General features: G+C 47.2%; 1 protein-coding gene across 9 annotated transcripts in view; it reads left to right on the top strand.

Annotated features, from left to right (window-relative positions):
* The window catches only part of Miga (mitoguardin), a 296,982-nt gene that overhangs the window by 229,422 nt on the left and 48,314 nt on the right, over positions 1-19,246 (top strand). The gene's annotated exons all lie outside the window — the stretch shown is intronic.

Raw genomic sequence — 19,246 nt, 5'->3', positions numbered from 1 at the left:
TGCCCAAGACTGGTGCGCGTGTATGTGAACTTGGGCGGGAACGAACTGAAATCGCCTTTGGACTTAAGTGCGCATCTTGTGTGCGCGTTTCACTGTATGTTTACTTTGTTTCCAGGGGGGGATGATGTAGTATAGTGTCGCCCCCTGTCAGATCTCTGTGTCATCGTACATGTATGTTTTGTAGTTGTTTAGCTAGATGGCGCACCCCCCTTCTGTCATGTGACGAGCTGGGACCAATCAGGAGGTGTCATCTGGCGTGTGAAGCCTTTATTAGCAATAAACGGCCACAGGTCGGCTGAGTCTTCGTTCCGGTTTTCATCAGGAGCAGTTAGCTCCGAGCCTCCTTCACTGCGTCGGTGCTCGCGCGCGTTCGCTGGCCGGAGGCTCCCCACTTGCCTGCCGCTGTCGACACTACAAAAGGCATCTTGTTTTATCACATGTGGTTCTGCTTCAACAAGAAAACTAGCATTAAATGTTTCACTGAATGTGCTGTGTGAACGTGCAATATAATTAGCTTGGTGGTTCAGGTGTGAGCTTCGCCTAGATATGTCAATCGATCTTTGAATATGCACTCGTGGGTCCGGATGCATTAGCAGTGGATGCCGTGGTTCACGTGCTTCTTATAACAGGTTAAGAAACAAGCACAACGATGTCAGCATCTTAGGGTAAGTTCCTATGACGTGCTTTATGGAGCCGAATGTGCAAACATGCATCTGCAATTTCAGCTGTGCAGGTACTGTAGGCTTGCATTGTGCTCCGTCGGGCTTCAGCAACAGCCCATGTGGATGCCTGCATCGTCTCCTTCCTAAATGCATGAGGGTAGCTTTTAGAGAGGAGGAAAGATGAGTTTTATCTATGCCGTGTTTAGTCATCCCAACTCAAACCCATGCACCCTACTAAGTGCGCAGCCGCAAGAGCGCAAAGCTTGTGCCATCAGTAGGAAGTAACCCTCGCTTTGCCACAGGAACATATAAATGGTTCTGGTTCGTGCCTTGTTGTGGTGTTGAAAGCAAGTTGACTGCGTGAAGCCTGCATCTGGGACATTGCCTTTTAAGAATGCGAAATCAGTGTAGTTCGCTGGGCGTGAAACGTCAACGGAGCACGACACTGAGCTGCACTCTATTCAAAACATTGCAATCGCAACCATTCAAGCACGTAACTTGGAGAGTTCGATCACATCGCTTATCACAGAAGGTGAAACTTCTTTGTTATGATAACGTCATTGTCATTCGAGAATGCGAAAAAGTTTGTCATATTAGCTAGCACACCTTTTTATCACCGACATGTTCTAGTCGTCTCGAATCGACTAATCGATGGGGCAACGAATAGCAATAAGCCCCATGCCCAGCTTCATCATCATAAGTTTCAGGCCTGCACGTCAAGATGAACGCCGGCAAAACTGCTAACATATGATTATGCTTTTACACCAGCCTGTGGAATACCGTGGTGATAAGCTGTTCATCTTCCTCTGTAAAGGGTACCTTTGTGCATTTAGGAAGAAGTCGCAGCAGGAATAAGGGCTGTTGCATGTTTTTGTCTGATAAAGTTAATACAAATAATAATATACACTGTATACATAAAAACAAATACACTGCATATAAACGATAATACACTGTATGCTCGTAAATGCAGATACTTGTTTCCACTTTCGGCTACCCAAGCACGCCATAGGAACTCATCCTCGAATGTTGACATTGTTGTGCTTGTTTCTTGACCTGCTAGAACAAGCACCTGTAAACTAATGCTCCTTACCCACAAGTGCATATTCGGAGATCGATTGACATGATTAGGCGAAGCTCACACTTAAACCACCAAGGTCACTACTGCACATTCACACAGCACATTCAGTGAAACATTTAATGCTCGTTTTCTTGTCGAAACGGGAACCACACGCAATAACACAAGATGCATTTGCACAGCAACACCGGGCAGAACACGTCATCTGCTGAGGTGCAACCACAAATGTGGCAGCCTGCGCGGAGGCACCGCAGCGCTGCGTTGCGGCCGAGCGTCAGTGTATACACCCTATAATAAGAGGGATGCGCGCAGAAGAGATGCTGCCGCCGAGAAAACTACTGACAAAAATGTTGCTTCACATCGCCTCTAAAGCACAATGTTTCTTGCTTTTTGTTTGTTTTTCACATTTCTTGCCGTGGACACCACAACTGTCTCGCTTGAGGCGGACACTTGAACTATGTCAAAGCGCAAGCGCGCGTAAACGACACCATCTGGAAAGTGCAAAGTGTGACCACGTGGCATACCCGCGAGTACAGAGGCGACATTTCACCGCGCACCTAGCTAGTACGGCCGCAGAAAGAGATGCAAAAGAAAGAGGCGTATGCAGAAATAAGCGTTAAAGAAGGAAGAGATGCATCTTCATTGCTAGGTGACACTTTTCTGGGCGGAGCATGAGCTCGTCAAACCTGATGCGTCATTGCGTCCACTCGCCCACATTCTTTTTTTTTTTTTGTCGTGAGCGCCATCTCAGGTTTTCCGAACCCATGCGCCGCAATGCAACGTCTGCTCTCTCTGCCTTGTCATCTGCTAGCCTACTGTTTCGGCTGCCATGAAGGATACACAGAAAATCAAATCTAAGAATCCCCAGATTTCGGAATATTAGTTCGTAGTACTGAGGCGTTGTTAACATTATAGGGAAACTGAATAATGATTGTTATTCTGAAAAGTTCGTTATGATTAAGTTCGTAGTTCTAAAATGTTTTTACATTGAAACTATACGCTCCTGACAGTGGAGTTTCCCGGGTCTGAGACCCGAACCAGGACAAATTTTTCTTCAACTTTGAGCTGTTTCTTCCGAGGAACCCGTTTAGGTTTCCTTTGTAGCACGAACGGGTGGATGTCTGATTTTCCCTTATTTACCTACGCCTAACGCTTAATAAGCTCAGCCGTGCCTGCACACTCAATTGAGCTGCTTGATCAAAGCATAATATGATAGTTGAGTGTACTCAGGCTACAGATACGCTGCAGTTGTGTTTGCCTTGGTGGAAGTGACACTTCTCATGATTCAGTCCTCATGAGATGACTAATAAAAAAATTGGGCCCCTTCGGTTAACCCCCTTTCTTGTTTACTTCGCCAGCACAGTCACACCGGCGACTTATTTCACGCTGTGAACGTGCTCGGCAGCGTAGAAATTTTCCCCTTTACGATGAATGGCAGGGCGTATCCGACCGGCTAATTTTAAGACTGGTCTGAAACCACACAGCAAAACTTGCGCCATTTGTTCGTTTCAAAACAAGCATGAACAAGCGATCACGTTGGCAAATCCGCGTGGGCAGCGTGAGTAGCGCGGTCCGTCAGTGTCAGTTTTGACGGAAGGTGCCGCAAGAGGCGCTGACAATCACTGCTCGGTCGCGCCGCCTGGGCAGTGTCAGGAGCGTATAAGAAGTCAGCAGGGGATGTCTGAAAAGTTTGTTAATCTGGTGTTTGTAGTAATAAAATTTTAATGTAATATTTATATCCTCAATAGCAGGGTCGTCATGTGGGACGGGAATTGCTTCTGGGCGCAGTGCTGAAGGAACAGCAAAGAGGTAGTTATTCAAATTGGTGAGAAGTTCTTCTTTATGAGTAAGTCGTTTTATGAGTAAGACAGTATCAAAAAGTGTATTGTGAAACTAACTCTTTACTGGGCGAACCCTCGCCCAGAAAAACGGGTTACACTCAAAGTACAACGATAGCGGCAAGCATAGGCAGCGATCGTCGGAATCTGATCTGCGAGTCAAGCATGTCGATGTTTACGAGGCGGTACCCAAAAGTAACCGTAATTCTTCTTAAAAAGCTATGTATTTATCTGTTTTTTTACAATACAGTCGAACCCACTTGTACGATAACGGTTTTAACAATACAGTCGCCGACCGTTTATTCGGACCTCACGGGGACTGCGGAAATGTCCGAATAACCAGGTGTCCGAAAAAGCAGATTAAGAAAAAAAAATGAAATCCTTTATTTCCACGCACCTATTTGGGCTCGGCAGTAGGCTTGAAGAAATCGGGAACGCCGTTGCACGCCGTTTCGTTTACGCGCAATCGGATAAACCTGAATCTCAAAGAGGGTCGTGCGGCTGAAAGCACAGTCCCTGCTTGTACACGCTCCGCATACGACGGCAGCGTAGGACATGGTGCGTCATCTTCCGACTCGGAGTCATCGTCCGGCAGTGCAGCAGAAACCTGACGAATGATCTCACCGTCGTCGAGTTCTGCGCATGTCAGTATAGCAGTGTCTGCACCTGTGAAACTGTCAAATGAGACGGTGTTAGGAATCGCAATGCAACCACTGTGCAGGTCTCGGCAGAACATTTTCCGCGTCAGTAGGGAGCGTACGGAAGGCGACAAATCTTAGGCCTCCCGGCACCCACTTGCCGGCATTCCCCAGTGCAGTCTCCGCGGGCACTGTCGGCGCCATTAGACACTTGACACGATGTTTCCGTATGCCGCGTTGAATCACCGGAACCTCGACATAGCACACCAAGCAAACACCACCATGCCGACACCAGTCGCACGAACGAAAAACGTGGTTTACTCACAGCGGCGTGCGCGAAGAAACAAATCAGCTGCTGAATTGTCTTGACATGGCTTACTAAGCTGAAACCGGAACTGCTGTAGAGCCACTCTATCGAACCAGGCAGAAACGATGATGATGAGCGGGGATTTGCAGTAGCGCCACCTCGTGGGGCAGCAAGGAGGCTCTGTTCAAAACAAAAATGGCGTTCAGCGAGTCGAAGCATGCATCGGTCAGAGTCGGTGCATGGTGCTCTTAATCGAGTTGGCTCAAGGAGTGTCCGAAAAAGCAGACGAGAGGTTGCAAGGTGTCCGAACTTTTGGCAGTTGTTATACATTATGGCCTATGGAGAGAATGGCGGTGCCGTGAAGCAGACCGAATAATCGAGCATGTCTGAATTTTTGGAGTCCAGAAAATCGGTTGGCGACTGTACATCAGTTATAACAATGAGAAGCTGCTCCACCGTCAACTTTTGTATGTTTTCCATGGTGAAATAACCCGCTTACTATAATGGCCCGATGACGCATTATCGGTTATAACAATGAAGTTTGGCTGCTGGGTGTCCGAGCCGAAAGGTAGTCAAATGCGAAATCCTTGAAAAGAAAAAAAAAGAAGAAAACGAGAAATTTGAGCCGCTGCACAAGGGCCGCTGCTCCAACAGCCGCTGCATGCTCATTTTCTAGACATCTCCGCACGCCTCTCTCTCGTTGCCCTTCCCCCCTTCCGTACACGAATGGGCTGCGCGCACAGCTCTACGCCTCCCCACCCTCCAAAACACGAATGGACCGCGTCAACTACGCTGCTCGCAGGTTGCTCGCATGTTGCTCGCTGGCTCCTCATTCAGTGCAGTTCTGCAAACAGCTTAATCGCTCGCCCTGGTATTCGTTGTTTGCGTCGAAATCGTTCCTGGCCACGCAGTTTCTATCCGCCGGAACGGAAGATGGCCGATCCACCCATCGATCATCGGCAATGCACGACGTTGCAAGTGAAAAAAAAGTGCGCGGCTGTAAATTTAGAAACTAAGCGCTGCTAATCGATGAGGCAATAGTTGTGACTGTGCTTGCATCAGATAGCGACGGGAGCGATGGTGCGGTAGGGCAGACTGCCACAACGTTGTCCTCACCAGAGGCCCGGCAGATGCTTCTGTCCCTCCGGGGCTTCGTTTTCGTGAGGAACCTTCCGCTGCACTACGTGGAGCACCTGGATGCCTTGGAGAAGGATGTCGGCAAGGCTTGCGTAAAGCATGCAAGGCTGACTAACATAGGGCTTTCTCGTGCAAGCCAGTGAGAACTACGTGGCGAGAGGCTTGTGGCGATTGAGACACACAGCGCTGTTCCATTATCGGCTAGCAAGCCCGCGAAGTGGCACAAAATGTCAATGGCATCCAGCACTTCCTTCGCGGAAGGCAAAGCATGTGATAAATCGACAACCGAAGATCTGACGTCGTCGTTGTGATATTGTTGCGTGTAGAAGGACACAGACAGAAGAGGCTATTTATAGGCTATTTACACTGGAGCCAGGCAGCCAGGCCGACATGCGCTCGCGCCAAGGCACAGACCAACTTCATCGTTCTCGCGGCGGCTCGTCTCTTGAGTATCTCCCAATAATATCATAATACTATCGAATACTTTCCACCAGCACCTCATCTGAGATCTCTTCCGTAGTGACGGCGCAGTCATCCGCTTAAAAAAAATCCCAAAGCTGCACGTCGTCTGGGGCTGCTCCATTTGCGCGCAGTGAAACGTAAGCTTCAGCGAGATAGGGCGGGCCTGAAAGCTCGTCCTTTGCACTGTCAGTTACCGCAGCCTGAACCTCTTTTGTGATCTGGGCCTTGCTGATGCAGTTCATAATAATGTCGGCACTTCTTTCCGGCCAGGCATTCACAGGCATTTCACAGGCATTCTGTGGGTCCCATTAAAGCATCTGGGTTGGGTGCTTCTGCTGATAACCAGTGGGACTCGCTTGTCGCTTCCGTCCGAATTTACGCAGAGCAAAACAGTCAAGTGACGTTTACTCTGCTTGCCGCCGTGACAGACGTCTCCTTTTAGCTTAAGGGTGCGGTTTGGGAGCAACTCGTAAAAAAGGGCAGCCTCGTCAGCGTTGTCTATGTATCACACGCGTCGTAACACTCCAAAATGCCTGGTAGCTTGTGCTCAATCCAAGAAGTGGCACCATCACTGTCTGCAGAGGAGAACTCACTGCTAATTACTTTGCCGACGATTCCATACCTGCTTTTGAAGCCTTGAAGCCACCTGTTTCTTACTTTTAAATCATTGCAGCCCAAGATACAAGCATAATCCCTTGCTTTTTGCCGCAAAACAGCATCAGTGATGGGAACATTTCGTGCTGTCATGTGCATTAACCAAATAAACACCGCTTTCTCAACGTCAGCGTATGTTGATGGCTTCATCTTCGTTTCCTTGCAGTCGGTACCTGACTCCACTGCACTGCGAATCGCATCTTTTGCGTTGAGAATAGTAGACAGAGAACTAGCTGGGAGGCCAGATTTGGCAGCTACATCCTTCTTTTTTTCAACTCCAGAAACTGCGTCATAGATGACCATTTTGTCTTCAAGAATCAATATTTTACGTTTCTTCTTCGAGGCACTCATCTTTGGAATGATACATCAAAGTGACTGGATGCGTGCAGACAGGAGCCAACTCGCACGCTTGCACGGCATCAAAAACGAAGAGACAAAGAGTGACCACGACTCCAGGAGACGCGAAAAGCAGTTCTTTTCTTCTTAATAGTGTCGCTGGGTGTCAGCTTAACGAAGTGAATTGCAGAGACTTCTGTAGCTACGGTAGAGTGGCGCTGCCAACGCGCCGCCGGCAACCCATAAGCGGCAGCAACGTTACTTAGAACAAGCGGCGGGGTGTTTAAATGGAGGAGGCAATAAGGCCACGGCGATGCTTTGCCGTGCTCTGTCATGGATTGCAGAATCAAGCCTCTTTCCCTTCTTTAGATCACTATCATCAAGAATCGTGTTGCGGGGCAACCGCAGGAGATGCATGCGGCTGCTGCTAGCGCTAAAATAATAAAATTTGGGGCAAAATCCACTATGCGGTCGACAAAGGGAATTCATTATTTCCAAGGTGTTTCCTGCCGCCACTTTGTTACATAGAGGTCACAAATACATGTGCTTCCTTGAAGTGATGGCGGGGAATAGAAAAACTTAAGAATATCGAGAAATTTGTTGTATAGAGGTTCGTTATAGGCAGGTTTAACTGTATTGAAGTTCGTTATATTGAGATTTAACTGTACATTTGTGCAATTCCATTCTTCTAAACATTTTTCAAACTCGTCTGTTCTGATGGCTGATAGCTCCTTCCTTATTTTTTTCCTGCACCTCTTCTACGTTGTGAAATCGCAATTCTTTCATGTTCTTCTTCATTCGAGGAAACAAAAAAAAAGAAAGTTGCACAGAGCGAGGTCAGGAGAGTAAGGGGTGTGGAGCAAGGGAGTCATGCTATTTTTTGCCAAAGACTGGTGCACTGTGATGGCTGTGTAAGCTGGTGCACTGTCGGGGTGGAAAAAACAGTCCTCTGACTTTCACAAACCAGGTCTTTTTTGTCCCACACTATTGTGCAATCTCTTGAGTATTTTTAAATAAAAAGCTTGATTAATACTCGGGCCTGGTGGAGCGAACCACGAAAGCAATATCCTCCACACATCAAAAGAAGAGATGAGAGAAGAGAAGCGATATATATATGTGTGTGTGTGTGTGTGTGTGTGTGTGCGTGTGCGTGTGCGTGTGCGTGTGTGTGTGTGTGCGCGCGCGCGCGTTTTAAGCAAAGTAGGTTGTCCTTTTGTTGTGGGCAAAACTAAAAAGTGAACCACACTATAAAAGTAAAAAAAAAATGAAAATTTTAGTGTGCTGTAAAAGAAAGTTTCGATAAACTCTTTTTTTTTTGCTGAATAAATAAACTGCGAGAAACACCCTCACATTCTGCCCCAAAGTGAACTCCAGAAATTCAGAACCCTAGTTTCAGCATGTAGTTTTGCCTCATAGTGCTGCATTTAGGTTATGAGAGTAAGATTATTACCTGCCAAAATTTCCACTGTGTTTTAACAATTGCTTTCACTCTCTTTTGGCACATAACGAAGATGTTACTTGATTTAATGATACAAATCCTGCCCCCTCACTAGGTGTTATCATCGTGAGTCTTGAGGGTACACACATTTCTGTATTAAATTGTAACGAAAATGCTGTGGCCCAGACAGCATTTGAAATTGTTTTGTTGTAGATATCTTGTTATTCAGTTATCTTCCGATATTTTTCCTTTACCTTGGAAAATTGAAGTGCTTTCGCTTTATAAATATAGCAATAAGCAACTTTCGTTTACCTACGGGCCATTATTGTTAACCATGTGCTGATGCCAAACGCTTGAGCATATAATTTTGAGCACATTGTGAAATTCTTAAAGTCTAATATATTTTGTTATCTAATGCACAACATGGGTTCAGGTATGGCTTTAGCACAGTGAGACAAACAAGCTCATTAATGTCATTGCTTTCAACATGGAGGCTGGGAACCAGGCTGATGCCATTTTTATTAACTTTTGAAAACCTGGTGACATGGTTGTTTGTAATAGACTGCTGCAGAAACCTAATGCTATTCTGAATAACCCTTTTCCTAAGTTTTCAGTTTTTTTGTTTGTTTGTTTTTTGTCACTACTGACAGTTCATTAACTTTGACTCCATTGACTGCAAAGTAAATAATGTACCACCAGGCATCTTACAAGGCTTTCCGTTTCGCTTGCTGCTCATTTTTTTTGTCTATCTACCTAGTAATTTATTTATTTATTTATTTATTCAGTTTACCCTATAGGCTCAGAGGAGCATTGGGTAGGGGGCGGGGGAGTTAGAGAGACATGACAAATATTTAAGGCAAAAAAAGGGAACTACATAGTAGGAGAAACAAATAAGTTACTTACCTTAATACAATAATAATCTTCGCTCTAACATTTCATCTCATAGTCTTTTATATGCTAAGCAGTAATTCATGACTAAAATGCACTGCTGGGCTAGTTGGCGCATGATTTAAGCTTAAGAATGGCACAATAATATAACTCAGACATTAAGGGCAGGACAGGCGCATGTGCTTTCCTTCATGTCAGTGTTATATTTTTGCACCATTCTCAAGCTGGCACACTGGAGCTTATGTTGTAATCAATTCAGCTTAAGGCCACCACCATCTTCATGACTCATTTTCCTTGTCATGGTGCATGAAATCGAAGATAAATACAGTAAAACCTCACTCATTTGAATTTGACGGGACCAGGAAAAAAATGCCTGAATTGACTGAATGTTGAATTATCGAAGGTATCAAAAGAACAATAAACAAATGCTTACTTTGTCAACCCACTTTCACTTACTGAATAAAACAGCAAATCCTGTTTCTGTTTTGCTCAAAAGCTGCAGTTCTGGTCATCTTGTAGGCTATTAGCACACTTCCTTTGCAGTGCCGCTGCGTCGCGAAACCGGCTTTTTCATCCGACACATGCTTTTCACTATCACGCACACATCCTGTTTTTCACCAGTGAGCTGGTCAGCTACCGATAGTCTATCCATTGTGATCTAACTGGTGGTTGAAATCGCTCTTTGTACACGACAGCTTCCACCGTGTTTTTGACACTCCGTGCACGCCACACTTGAGAACAAAAGTACTGCTTGTTGCAACCGCTACAGACGAAACCCCGGCCGCGATCGACGCGATTACGGATGGTGACCACGCAATTATGAAGGCACGCAGCCAAAGAGCTCTAAGTCACGACGTTGATGCTGTTTGCGGCAACCGCGGTTGCTATCGACGTGATTGTGGATGGTGGGTGCGCAGTTCTGAAGGCACTCAGCCATAGCGCGCTGAGTCATCACGAAGCTGCTGTTTGCCATAGCTATCGACGCGATCACGGATGGTGGATGCGCAGTTCTGAAGGCACGCGGCCAAACCGCGCCGAGTCATGACGAAGCCAGTGTGCGTGCTGCTAACGCGTGTCAGAACAACGCCTACAAAACTTCTGTAACAGGTTTATTGAAGCAGATGCACTCCTGTGTTTTTCCATGGCACGTTGAGGACGACTAAGACCCTCACCGTAATTAGTACTTGAGTGTCTGTGTTGCTGGCTGACGCTCACACTCATAGACCCTAAACACAACTTTCAAGTGTACACACCATGCTCCTAAATCAGCTTGTCTCGCGAACAGATTGTGCTGCGAGAAAGACATGGGCCGAAAAGTCGTATCTCACTTTTCAGAGGCCGAGAGCTGCAGCGAGAGCTTCAGGAGTGCAGTTGCTATGCCAGCGTTGATGTTTGGGGTACCAGTCCTAGTGCTCTTTTGCGAAAAGCAGTATGTGACTTTTGCCACACTTTCTCCAACACGTCCATGCTCTCCTACGCTTTCCTCCTACGTCTCTCCTATGCTTTCTGTCCTCCGTGGCTGCGGCTGCGGGAGGTTGTGGGTTTGGTTCCTGCTGTCGCCGGGCGCCCACTGGTTCAAATGGGGACAAGTGTACCCTAGCCTGGCATTCTGATTTTTTTCAGGGGTGATGTGCTTGGGAAAAGAGCCTGTGCCCTAAATTCCTCTCGAAACCCTCATGAGCATAAAACGACTTGCCAACACAGCGACCCACGTCAATAAATGCAAGAATGAAGATTTTAAAAGCACAAATCGGCTACAAGTGTTCCCAATTTCCTGTCATTTTTGCTGTAGCAATGCAGACTCAGCTGGTTCATTTCGATTAGGCTCTAGCGCTGCTTTTGCTCTCTTGCTTCACACATTTGCAGTGCTCCATGCTTGCTGCACTCCCAGGGTTGTCAGAATTAATCGGTGTGCAGTTAAACACATCCCGATTAACGAGAGTTTGATGCCATTGAATACATACGCCTGCTAAGACCAAAAAGAAAGAGTACTGATTATCTGATTTTCTAAGTTAGCAAAGCTTTCACTGTATTAACTTTCACACTGTGGTTGTAATGTTTTTCACCAGAAGTTCATCCCCATTCGTCTTTGATGACAGCTTCAGTGGTTTTTGTTAGACCATGTTGAACAGCGTAAATATCTTGGTGTCACTTTCACCCATAATTTATCTTGGTCTAAGTATATTACTGCAATGACTAACAAAGCTGTATGAAATCTTGTGTTTCTGCAACACACTCAAATCAGCTCTTCAAAAGTAGTAAGTTACTCCTTTACAAGTCACTCATTCACCCCATTCTTAAAGATGCTGCTGTTGTTCGGTGCCCTTGTAAGTAGTGTGACATTGAAAGATCAAATCAGTTGAAAATAAAGCAATCCAATTGATTTGTCATCACCAAGACTGTGACTTTTCATCTTCTTCAACTTAGTCCTTTTTAAACCTAACATCCCTTTTCTCATGCTATGCAGTTGATTTTGCTGAGACACATTTGTTCGTGACCGCTTGCAGCATTCAGAAAATTCTGTCTGTCATTGCTTTAGCAAATAATTGATGCAACAGGGTATGCAAAAGAAGAAGACGAGAAAAGCCTTCCGTTATTTTAACTTTCAATATTATGGCCCATTGAAATCTCTAGCTGCCTCACAATAAATAATTTATACAGTGATACCTCGTTAAACCGTAGTTGGTCGCAGCTCGGAAAAAGTATGTACTAAACTGTAGTACTGTTTAACTGAAATAGCACGAGATCGCCCACTTACCTGTCGAAAACGGAACTCGGAGAGTGTGCGATGAAAGGGAAAAAAACATGCAGTATTTATTCACTTCGCACTACAAAAGTGTTATTTTCGTTGGATGCCGCGGCGGCCTAGCACGACGACAGCGGCCTCAAACTTACTGAAACTGTGTGCCAGCTTTTCAGCCAGCCCCCTCTTCTCGGCAACAGCCTTTCTCATTGCTGGGTGCTGTTCTCGTCGCGACGATTGCATTTATGAGGTTGACGTAACGCGCAGCTTCTGCCACTGTCGGGCCTGAATCGCCCGTGCTGTCGCCCGTGTCATCCTCATCACTGTCTCTAGTCGACACTTTGGTAACAACAGAGGCAACGATGGTGAAAAGTCGAACCTCGTAGCCGACATCTCTTTGCGGTCGCAGCAGCGCTGCCGAGCAACTTCTTCGCATTTCAAATGCCACACACAGTAGCCAACAGCAGATCCCTGTCGTGTGCCAGCGCCGACTTTTTCGTGTCACGTTCGACAGCACGGACGATGTCTAATTTTTCTTCTATGCTGAGCACCCGGCGTCTTCTTTATCCGAGCTTCGGCATGACGTGAGTCCTCGCTTGCACGACGTCACAACGCTCTCTGGCACGGCACTGAAATGTTGATGTTGATGTGGCTTCACACGCAAACGCACAGGGCACTTGGAGGCCGTTCCGATCTCTGAGGCTTGTTGTTCTGCCGGGCCAACCGATGGAGACGACGCACTGCCGTGTTTGCATGACGAAAAGTGGAAACACTACGTTTTAACCAATGCGTACACAATAAGCTGGTACGGTTTATGCGGATGCAAAACACATTACGTTCAATGGCCGCTGAGTCGGGGATTTGACTTTACTACTTTTAAAACGAAACTACTGTTTAAGCGGGTGCGGTTTAACGAGGTTTTACTGTAATCAGAAACCTTGTGTGTAAAGCTACACACATGCACCTCGCCCTGCCTCTGAAGTGAGCAGTGAAAGAAAGGGGGAGTTTATTCATCTCTTTGAGGATTGGAATTGATATGTAAGCATAGAAGGGAGTGCACTAATGTTAGGGTCATTCCACGCCAAGCGTCCCAGGCTTTTTTCTTGACTGTCTCTGATTCCATTCTAAAAAATTGTGGTGAATTGCTTTGCTCCACTTAAAAACTATTTTTGCAAGAAAACATTTTTTCTCTGTCTCTTACAGCGATTCAAATGCTGCCGCGGTGGGTGAAACCTAGGTCTCTAAAAAAAATGTCCCAAAAGTACAGTACCATAAGGAGCGCCTTAACAACCTGCTGTCTGCTAGAAAAGGAATCGCACTTTCTTATTCCCTACCATTGGTGGCTGCTACTTTGTCCCACAATGTGCTTTGTGATAAAGCAATACGGTGATTCTGGGCCGAGTTTGACCTTTCTTTACAAAAATTCTGCAAGGTTTATAGACACAATACAACTACATAGTTTGGCGGCTAGTTGGCAGTAAGTGTATCAAAATACTATTGAAGTCAATAAGTGAGTAGTTCCCAAGTGGAAGAGGCGCAAAGATCGAAATATGTCCGAAATGCCTCTTGTTCAGCCACATAAAGATTGGTGACATGGTCCAAGTAAAAATATATTTTTGAATGCTGGATAAAGGGCGAGCTACCAACAGCCTGGAAACACTCGGAGGTAACCATGGTACCCAAGCCAAACAAACCCATCTCCATCGCAAATCTCCGCCCCATCTCACTTACATCCTGCGCCGGGAAACTGCTTGAACACATGGTCAACGAGCGGCTCACCACACATCTCGAGGAAAACGATCGCCATCCACACACCATGTTCGGCTTCCGCCAGATGCTCTCCACGCAGGACGTCCTCTTCCAGCTAAAGGAAGATATTCTTGACCATTTGAGCAAACACAGCAAGTCTTCCATTCTAGCTCTAGACGTAAAGGGCGCCTTTGATAACGTGAGCCATGAAGCCATTCTCCGTAACCTAGAAGATATCGGCTGCGGTGCTAAAACATACGCCTACATGCGCGCTTTCCTCACCAACCGTACGGCCACGGTGGGGATTGCCAACCTCCGGAGCAAGGCATTTCACCTACCTAACAGGGGTACGCCACAAGGTTCGGTAGTCTCTCCACTCCTCTTCAACGTGGCCCTCCTCCAACTTCCCCGCCTCCTAGACACCGTCCCAGGGATATTCCATGCTCTATATGCAGATGACATCACACTGTGGACGAGAGGCGCGAGCACGGGCGAACAGGAGGCCCGTCTTCAGGAGGCGGTCAACATCATCGAACGGTACCTCAACACCTGCGGCCTCCACTGTGCCCCAGATAAATCCGAGCTGTTAGTACTCGGGGCACGCACTCGGGGCCGGCCCCCAAGCCACGATGCACCGGACCCACAAGTCCTTCTTCAGGGAGTCCCGATACTGAAGGTCGACTCACTTCGAATTCTCGGAGTCCATATAGACCGTTTCATCGGGTGAGGAGGATAGGGCGCGCGGAGAGCCTTTCCCCCTCTCTGGCTTGGGCGATCCGGCGCGGCGCTGCTTGAAAGTATTGCTGTCGCGTGCTGCGGAACGATTTCGAGATGTTCTAGATGATATTTTGTGAAATTTACGCCATATCCGTTCACATAAGGTCGTCAGGGAAACCTTTCGGTGCATCGGTAACTACAGTAGGCGGAAATATCTCTTGGGGGCGCAAAAATGTGACGCGTTTTATCAGCCGCGGTGTACGCACATTATCAGTCGCGGTGTGTGTATGTGTTGTGAACTATTTTGCTTATATCGGTTTTAATTCAACAAAGAAAACCGGTATCTCTGTATTAGCAGCATGAAATGGTAAATCTGCTCAATATCTGATCGTTTGGCGTAGGGAGTAAAACATAAAGCATAAGAGCGCACGCTCGTGCACGGCCAACCTAAGGCAACCACGAAACATCTGAGCGGCAGGCGCTATCAAATATTTGTGATGCACCGGCATCGCTCTCGCGCATTTCAAGTCTAGTAGGCTTCAAATTACCATATGTCTACGCTAGCCTTCCTGCATGAGGCCGATGGCGCTGCTCAACACAACGATCACTGCGGTTGGTGAACCAGCACGGTACATATGTAAGCTGTGCGCTTCAGTGTTGCCTTTTTGGCCTGCATACAGCCATAATATATGAGAGATTGCATAAAAAGAATGCGATTCCTGTTTTTGAGGACAAAATTTCCGTAATACGTGCGAGTTCGTCGTAGAGAACGGAACGAACACAACCGAAAAAAAAAAATTCGGTTATCCTCTTTCTCGAAAAAGCAAGAGAAACCGGGCTAAAGCCGCAATAGGGCCTCGCATAGTCACGCCGCACAACGTTTATAAATATATAATCGCTGATGCCGTATGCTTGGACCATGCGGTATATAGAACAAAGATATATGTAATCCAGCACTATACCACTACTTAGGACGCTTGCGCAGTTCGTAAACAGTCCCTTTGCTGGACAAGCGTAACTCAGACTGTAAGGTATGTTGCTATTACTTGCCAAAACTGTTTTATTCAGGGGCGGAAACTTCATCGAACTGAGTAGTCACGCAATGTAACCTGCAGCGAACAGTTTGAACGCTTGTCAAAGTATAACATCACAGCTCCTATCGTAGCAGAACGGTACCCACGCTCACGGTGTTACGATCGTCGCGCATGTTTCATGGCTCCTAAATCGCAGCTTAGAAACAGAGGATAGTACTGCAATAAGGTCACATTAGTGGTTGGAACATTCAAATATACACAATTGATCTCCGAGGCTGATTGTAGACTCGAATATGCGCGCACACATCACGCTGCGTGTTCCGTCCACCTCAACGCCAGCAGAAATTCTGGCCATGACGCCTTAAACCACTTCAGCACGTCTCACAGAACCGTTTATCACGTAGAAGACGCACGTCACACTAAACAGACCGCGCGACCGCGAAAACAAATGCCAGAAACTACCGCGGAGCGTATACCTGCCATGCAAAACACCGCTTTCACCCAAGCCAGTATGGCGCTGCTCATAGGCGGCGCCACTGCGTTCACAATATGGCGGCGCCTACGAAAAAACTGTCTATACACAAGGACGGGTCCGGCTGCGCCACACTCCCTAGGCTACACAACACCGTGGCACAGCTCACTCATCTGATACGACGGGTGGCCAATCGCCACAATGGCCTCAAAGAACACGACACCTTGCAAATGGTGCAGGCCCTCCTTTACAGCCGCATTACATACGGAACTCCTTACCTCAACCTGAAGACAGCCGAGAAACAAAAGCTAAACCTCCTAATACGAAAGGCCACGAAGCTCGCCCTAGGACTGCCGACAACCGCCTCCACTGACCGATTGCTTCGCATGGGAGTTCACAACTCCTGGGAAGAACTCGCGGAAGCGCACCTCATCAACCAGATCGAGAGACTCAAGCTAACAACCACAGGCCGAGCAGTCCTCCGACGCACAGGATACATAACCAACCCAGAACACGATGGCGAATGTAAAGAAAAGGTCACGTCGAAGATCCGAGAATGTCTACAAGTTCTTCAGATACCTCGAAACATGCATCCAGAACACCATCGAGGCAGAAGGCTCGCCAGAGTAAACGCCATCAGACGCAAGCACCATAACAACCCGCAGGCGCGCTACGTGGACGCAGCCAAGTATCCGGGCCGAAATGCCTTCGCCATCAGCGTCACAGACCACAAGGGTACGACACTGGCGTTGGCGACCATTCTCGCCAAACAAGCCAACACAGCTGAGGAGGCCGCTATAGCACTCGCCACCCATACAAGCGAGCATGCCATAGTGGTCTTCACCGACTCTCAAACAGCGGCACGTAACTACATGAAGGGCAGGATCTCTACAAAAGCGATCAAGATACTGAAACGTGGCGACACTCCTCCCCCCTACACCTGCATCATGTGGGTTCCGGGACACGAGGGACTCGAGGGGAATGAAGCGGCACACACCGCGGCCCGCGCAAGCGTCCACCGGGCCTCCCCGCACGAGATTCTAGGCTTGTCCCACCCACCCAAATCAGCGGAGGAAACGGCAACAATACCGCTAACTTATCAAGCACTACTGCAGCACTATCGCCTTGGACGCAGGGTATACCCTCCACCACATCCAAAACTAACGAGAAACGAAGGCACTGACTACAGGCGACTCCAGAGCAATACCTTTACCCATGGAAGCTTACTGCATCATTTCCACCCGACGCTATACAGCTACACCTGTCCACACTGCAACGTGCCAGACAGCCTGGCGCACCTCCTACTGCAATGCAAGAAAACCCGAGAAACTATCACAGCGGCATAACTAGTAGTCCCAGCAGACGCAGACCCAAACCTCCTCGCTGAAAGGTGGGAGGCTGCGATCTCCAAGCCTGACCTGGTCGACCAGCGCGAACTCGTCGCCTGGGCCCGGAGGGCGATCCAAGCCAGAGGGTTCCTGGAATAAGGGACCCTCCCACCTCGAGTGACAAGTCACTGATTCAAATAAAAGTTTCGTTCTCTCTCTCTCTCTCTCTTTACCGTCTACCTTGTCCATGGGAACCGAGCCGTAAGTCTGCTTGACTGCGCCGTGCACTCCTCTGGGGCAAAGGAAAGTTGCTGAGGCCATGTGACTGACAAGATCGTGTGCCGATTTATGTTCTCGCGCTGCTTTTTTATAGTACCAATTTGGCACGCATCCTGTGGTTTCCCAGGGTGTCGCTGATGAAGTAAGTGTCAGAGAAAAGGAAAGACAATTCGTTTAGAAAGATATTGTTATAGCAAAAGTGTATAACAAACCCTAGGAATAAACTTACAGTTTTTGCTTCTGGTCTGCTCGCTTGAACTTGACTTGGTAGTTCATGCTTCAGAGCCAAGTGCCCCTTTTGTTTCTTCCACCCAGCTTTGGCACAGGTGAACTTTACTCTGGAGATCACATTGCCAATGGAGGGCGCGGGATCCGCGGTTCGTCTTTCGGTCGCATCTCGAGGTGGCACGTAACATGAACATTGTGAATGGTATGAGTATATTGCTGTGTCGTCACATTTTACACAAGGTGCCTGTGCTCTTATATTGACAACAGGTTGCGCTGTACAACAAAAAGTGGAATCTATAACAATCTAGAAGGACGATGCCACCTAACATTTACTGAGCTGATGGCATCGTATGTGGCACAGATGAGGGGAGAGCACAGGGGGTTTACTTTTTCACTGTGTGTTTAAAAAAGATTCTAGCTTGGAATATAACGTAGTAGTTCTGTGGAAACCCGCAAGGTGGAGAGAAGTTGGGTGGATGTCTTATTAGCTTGGAATATGCATGGTTTAACCCTTTCAGACGCCGCTCGCTATTTCTTACAAAAAAAAAATTTTTTTGTTTCTACTATATATATTTGACCAAATAAGATGAATTGGAAGGCTACTGTCGAAAATACAAGAGCAGTTTATTTTTTAGAGTCGTGTACACAATTGTGTACATAGCGTCATAGAGGTCAAGAATCGGGAACAATATTTCAAGTGTGAAATTTGTAGTAACAGTTACGGTCCTTCGTCATAAAAAGTGGGACTTCACATTTCTTGCAAAAAACTCTTGATCGCCCTTTGCAACCTTCATACTTGCATCTAGAAGGAAGGGTTTGGTCCCGGGCTTCTGACCAATGGTCCACGCCATCATAGCATGCATCCGAGCAAGGTCGTTGAATGCAGGCGTTCCTCTGGTGAGGAACATCTGTCGGGACGTCTTCGTAGGAAGGCCTCCCACGCTTCTTTGTATTAGGCACACTGCTGATGAGGGCCTCCGCAATTTGTAGGCGGAAGTGCAGGAGATCAAGGAGCTTTGACCGCCGTGTGTGTGCGTTGTCATGTAAATACTCTATCCAAGCATTACAGACGGCCAAGTCTACAAAATGAAATATCGCCCTGAGGGTCCACTTTTTTTACTTGATCTTGGTGGGGTACAGGCTCAGCAGAAAGTCCATCTTGTCCACTCCTCCGATATTTCTATTGTACTTGGCAATGATCTCGGGCTATTTCACAAATATGTGCTCACGCTTGGTTTTGTCCCACCTCTTGACATCCTCT

Source organism: Dermacentor albipictus, chromosome 1 (genome assembly GCF_038994185.2).
Source record: "Dermacentor albipictus isolate Rhodes 1998 colony chromosome 1, USDA_Dalb.pri_finalv2, whole genome shotgun sequence".
In the NCBI taxonomy this organism is placed as follows: Eukaryota; Metazoa; Arthropoda; class Arachnida; order Ixodida; family Ixodidae; genus Dermacentor; species Dermacentor albipictus.
This window is presented reverse-complemented; position numbering and strand designations above follow the sequence as displayed.